The sequence below is a fragment of the Watersipora subatra genome, chromosome 10 (genome assembly GCF_963576615.1).
Source record: "Watersipora subatra chromosome 10, tzWatSuba1.1, whole genome shotgun sequence".
Classification (NCBI taxonomy): Eukaryota; Metazoa; Bryozoa; class Gymnolaemata; order Cheilostomatida; family Watersiporidae; genus Watersipora; species Watersipora subatra.
Genome location: NC_088717.1, coordinates 45,743,717 through 45,750,053, shown reverse-complemented (window position 1 = coordinate 45,750,053; position 6,337 = coordinate 45,743,717).

Here is a 6,337-nt window from a genome sequence, read left to right as displayed (position 1 = left end):
TTTTGGTAGGCTATGTACAGAGCTTCTCTGCTTAGAGAGTAGCTAATTACAGTGCACCCCATCGTGAGACCTTGATTCATTTCAGTGTTGGCATCACAATAATGTTGTATAGATGGTTTTAGAAACCCACTGTAATTATCTAATGCGCACACTTGCCCCTCCTCTCTCCAGACTAAAAAACATTATTATTGTACTTACATAGTGTGCGTATTAAACATTAGTAACAAAATAGTATGCTAGCTTTAGTGACTATAGTTACCTACAGTAACCATAGTGTTTTTTGTGGTTGTGATCTGCCTAAAAATGCAACATTTCAATGTTTTATTCACAGTAAGTACCATTGAGAGTTCCTACTTTTTCACCTGAAACTACCCTCCTTCCACATCTAGCTATGAATGTAGCGTAGTACCAAAGGTTTTAAAAAGTCTAGTCTCTCAATATACGCAATTTGAAACAGTTTGGTCAGTCATAGCCAGACTTCATTATGGAGTATTTTTAAGTCATACAAAGCTTGTGGTAATACAACAAAAATATTTTGCTTGTTTCTGCTGAAAGTTTAACCGTTGGTTTATCACACTGGGACTAAAGAGCAATGCTATTTTTTACTCCATAGAAAGCTACCTAAATCTTTCAAACCATTGATTGCAAATACAATACATGTAAGAATGCTTTTATATGTGGTTTGTTAAAAACTTAAAAAAATTCAACTAAAGGCATTCCAATTAATTGGGTTAGGATAAATCTGCTTACTTTTGAAATTTTTTGCTTTCAATACACATAATTTATTTACACTTTTTCATTTTTGTTTCGTTCTTATCTTATGGTCGAATTCGCTTTAAATGACATTGACCAGTGCAAACACTGTTAATATCTTTCTATTTAGAACTCTTAGTGCCATCCAGTACCATGTAGTACCATATTCATCCTCATAGTCTATTGATTTTGTCTAATCCTAATATACGCTTGAGTTTCCATTGATCAAATATGCAAGCATACAGATCTATGGCAGGATAGCAGCCTATATTACTAGTCTTCATTTACAGTTGCTGACTCACTGTGAAGTTAGATAACTAGTTAGAGTCTTAGAAATGCTCCTGCAAAGTTATTACCTCTAAGGATGAATTGTTAGAGTTTCCCATTATAGTTAGACTCAACAGCTTTTGCTGAGGCTTCAACAGACTAGTTGTTGTTCAATGTTCTGTTTTCAATTTTGAAAACTCCAGAACAAGTAAAATAAATTATTAGCGTTTTTGAAAATAGTTTAAGTCACCTCACAGTAAAGTTAAGCTAAAAACTGTGAATCCTGTGTCTTCTCTTGACCGTATTTTAAGATAGCCGTCTAGTATGTTTGGACTGATGCAAGCAAACAGTGATAAGTTTATGGTTAATCATTTTGAGCCTTATATTCAACAAAGTACAATATTAAAATCCCTTTCAAGCTATGAAGCAATATTTTAGCACAAATTTGCAAATCTTTTGATATGAATTCAGTTGCTATTGTTTTATTTCATTTCTAGCTTTTGCAATGTCAGTGGGAACAGCTCAAACTGGAGCAAAGAAGTTGCGGCAGCCATCGTTTTTTATTTTTGGGACGTTGAAGTTCCACATCTACTATTTAATATTTTAGCATATGAGCCTTCTTTTACTACAACCTTCAATTAGCTATCCAGCTCCTTCGCAATGCTATTAGATTAGAAAAAAATATAAAACTGTCTGATCAGCTCACTCAACAATTTTTTACATGCTTTCTCAGTTTTTTTTGATTTTTTTGGCTTATAACAAAAAACATCATTTTTTTGTTGATTAAAATTGCCAAATAAAAACTTATAAATATATGCATACATGAGGTTTGCTAAACTTATCATATTTTCTTATGTATTTTTAAAAACACTGATAAAAATCTTTTTTATTAAAAATAGCAGCCTTCAAATACTTAAAGAATAGAGAAAGCATAATATTATTATGATTTATTAGTTATCTTGAGGTGTTGACTGATGTTCTGAAAAAAGAATCAAGGAGATTGACCCCCTAGAAGCTGAGATATAGACAGCCAAACACAGGTCTACCTAATAAAGAATCAGAGGAAAACCCTTCGAAAATCCCGAAAACTATGACGTATAAAATCGACTTAATGGTCATGTGCCGGAGTTTCGCACCCTTACCGCCGTTACTTATAATGATTGTTTTGGCTACGAGATGTGAAACGCTTCTCGCGATAGTAAATAATTTACATACTAGCTCTGGTTTCTCAGGAAAATCATCCAAACATTGTGTGGTAAAGGCATTTGCCCACAACCCCTCGTCATGATTTTTTAAAGCAGAAGAGCAGATTTTGACTATTGTGCTTCAAATTTTAACTCGATCTCCACGGATATGCTCCGAAGATCATCTGTTCAACGAACGGCGCGTGTATAGTCTATATGCGATATCCGCGATTGCAGTTTTTTTAGAATACGAAATAGGAATGGGACTTTTTGTTCCTTCATCATTTTTCTACTGTGTATCTACTGCAGCATTCAGTTGATTTTCATGATTATCGTCACTATTAACTCTTTGGGGACGAATCACGTGAAAGCCCGTCAACCGGGCAATGTCTCAGAGGCCGAATCACGTGAAAGCCCGTTAGAAATCATTCTACGATAGACCTTTTTTAAAATATTTTATTTTTTAAGAAAAAAGCGTTTAAAAATAAAATTAATTATTTCATCAATTTCAGTAGGTTTTGTAGTAATGTTTTGAGACTGAAAAATAATCCCTAATACGCATGTGCAAGAAGAACACGTTGCAAAAAAATGCTCTTCCTTTTTGAAAAGCTAGTCAACATGGACGGACACGATTGTTCCAGCTCAGCCAAAAAAGTACGTTTAGATGAAGACATCAACTGGTTCGAAAGTGAGGAAGAGGATATCAGGTCAGAAGAAAGTGGGGAAAACGATGCATGTGAAATAGAAGATCAACAGAGTGAATCTGATAGCGAAAATGAGAGTGAAACGGCCGGCGATGAAACAGGGAGTATTTACGGCTTTCAAAGAGGAGCCGACTTAAAACCCAAAGATTTGCATTTTGATGAAAGCTTGGCAGGAGTAAAAAGTCGAATTCCTGGTCAGATAAGTATTCTTGATTATTTAAAACTTTTTATCACATCGGCCATCATGAATGTAATAGTTAACGAAACAAATAGATATGGCCTTCAAAAACATTGCGATGCCTGGGAGCCTGTCGATGACAAAGATATTTGGCGAGTTTTTGGTTTAGTTGTGCTCATGGGTATTGTTAAAAAGCCTACTCTAAAATCTTACTGGTCTACCCGTGCCCATTTATCTACGTCAATATTTGGGAAAATAATTTCAAGAGACAGGTTTTTAACGATTTTAAACTGTTTACATTTCACTGACAACTCGGAAAACCCTGCTGGCAATAAATTGTTCAAGCTAGGCAATGTGTTATCCATGATATGTGAGCGGTTATCTTCTGTTTTACTGCCAGGTAAATTTATATCTTTAGATGAAAGCTTGCTGGCTTGGAAAGGACGGCTTAGCTTCAAACAGTATATTCCATCTAAAAGATCCAGATTTGGAATTAAGATATTTGCTCTCTGCGATGCTGTCTCTGGCTACGTGCACAAGCTGTCTGTGTACATAGGTGATGAGCGAGAGCAAGCTGAAGGTACCGGCAGAGGAGTCACCCATAATATAGTAATGAAATTAATGAATGGTTTGCTGAATACAGGTCGTTGCTTATATATGGACAATTATTATAATTCGCCAGAGTTAGCTGCTGAACTTATAAAAAATAACACTCATGTTTGCGGAACTCTGCGTCCAAACAGAAAAGGTGTTCCTAAAGATTTAAAATTATGTAATGGAAAAGCTATTAAAAAAGGTGAAACAACGAGTTTTTCTAATGGTGATAGTATGGTTGGCTGTTGGAGAGATAAAAAATGTATTTGTGTAATTTCAACTATGCATAAAAACTTGGAAGTCGTAGATACAGGCAAAGTAAATTATAAAGGGGGTAAAATTTGCAAACCAGCTGCTATTTTGGATTACAACAAATACATGGGGGGAGTTGACAAATCAGATCAAAACTTGCATTATTATAACGCTGCGCGTAAAACCATGAAATGGTACAAAAAATTATTTTTTCACTTATTGGATATTTGTGTGTATAATGCAGTCATAGTTTATAGAGTACATAGCGGCTGTAAAATAACTGACCTAGAGTTTCGAAATAAATTAATTGAACAGATATTTGAATACACTGGGTCTTGCCGCAAATACACTAGTTTCTGCGCTTCAACTTCTTCCCCTCATCGACTAGTGCCAAATAGTCCAGGAAAAAATAGAAAACCAAAATATAGAGTTTGTAAGTGCTGCTCAAGGCAAAATGATGACGGCACCCGTAAACGAAGCGAAACTAAATTTAGATGCCTAGCATGTGGAGTATCTTTGTGCGAGTCATGTTTTATTCCTTACCATGCTAGATAAATTTCTTTACAAATTGTAATTTATTTAGTTTTGGCAACTGTTTCATTGCTTTGTATTTTTAGCTTTTGTACATACATTTGCTGAAATGTCATCTAGTCTATTGTATTTGTTCTGCATTGCATTGATATGTTGTATTTGTTCTGCATTACTTTGATATGTTGTATTTGTTGTCCATTGCCCTTTTCAGGGCAGCCAACTAATCAAGAGAGTTCAGTTCACATGTTCTGCAATGTAGCAGATTGCTTTTTCCATGATTTGCAGTGTCTGTTCATAATAAATGTTGCTTCTTGTCTGTTGCTGCTTCACCAAATGTGTGAATACAGGCCCACCATTCCATTCTTCTTGTACACAAACAGTTAATCTTTGCTGCAGCGCATATGAGTCTGTGCAATGAGTTGATATGCAAAATTGATACATATATAGCTTCAAGAAATACATATTAATAAATAGAATGCAAAAAATCATAACTGCAAACATATAGATCTCAAAATGCTAAGTTTTCACAAGCTGTCTGGAGGAAACAATCTCAGTCTGTATAGAAAAATATCTCAGCTTTCAGATGCATATTCATTTGCAGCTTTATGCCAAATTGCACGAGAGTTATAGCAAGGTTTGAGCTGCCTTGTCGGGCGACTGTTGCACGGTTATCGACATGGCGTCATGAGCATTTTGAAGGCCTTTATCCGCAATGCACCGAAGCTCCTAATTCTACTTTTAATGCACTTAAACAAATTTTTTTTTTGCAAACTCTTGCAAACATATGACACTGTGCAGATGCTTATTATAAATCATTTTCACAGAGTTATTGCTTTTAAAAATGTATTTGTTATCGATATTTTATGGAAAAAGAAGTGAAAACTTGGACAAATTAATAATTTGTCAAAAATAATCACAGACTATTTCCAGGAAATTATTGGCTGCCTGTTGAGAAATTTCTAAGCTGTCCAATGCATATTAATTTATAGCTCCATGTCAATTTGTATGCAAGTTATTGCGATTTTTAGGCGGCCATGTCAGGTCTTCAATTTTTGCTTGTCTTATAGGTCGCGCACTGATAATTTCGAGGTGCGCTCCCGTAATGTAACGGAGCTCATAACTTAACTTTCAAAGCCCTTAGACGACCAATTTTTTCTGCAAACTGTTGTGAACCTATCAATCCTTGCAAGTAGTATTTGTACAACATTGTCGATTATTCGTATCAATTTGGAAAATGCAATAGAAGTTGGCACATGAAAATAAAAAAATCATCTCTTCAACAAATGGACACGTTTGCTGGAAAGCATTTGCAAGCTAATTGCATGCAAAAACAATGAGCTTGTAGAATAATTTCTCAGCTTTCTCATGCAGGTTGATTTATGCCACTACCGCAGTTGTGATGTAAGTTACTGCAGTTTTTATGCAGTCATGTCGAAGGGTCAAATCGCCCTAGTAATTGCCCCCGTCCGCTGGTACTTTCCAAGCCGTTAGCCGATCGTCGCTAAAGGGTTAACAGACTGGAAGTTCACTACAGCCATAATCTTAAAAAGACTAACTTGACCGTGCTGCTCTTGCTATAAGAAAAGAAAACGATAACTTTTGCTTTGATTTTTCTATTGATCTATTATCTTATCTATGATTATTTTTTATGATTTATATAATATTCATAATGCATATTATACAAAATAATAATATAACTGCGTATAGAATAAATGATGTAACTAATATAATTTGTAGAAAATTCCAAATGATAACCGAGATTGATTTAATTGATTCTATTTATTAGCTATAGTTAAAAAATCTGAACAACGCTAAAGATGAGTCTGAATAGGGAAGCTAAGTAGGAGAACAACAAAACTGAGCTGAACTAGCAA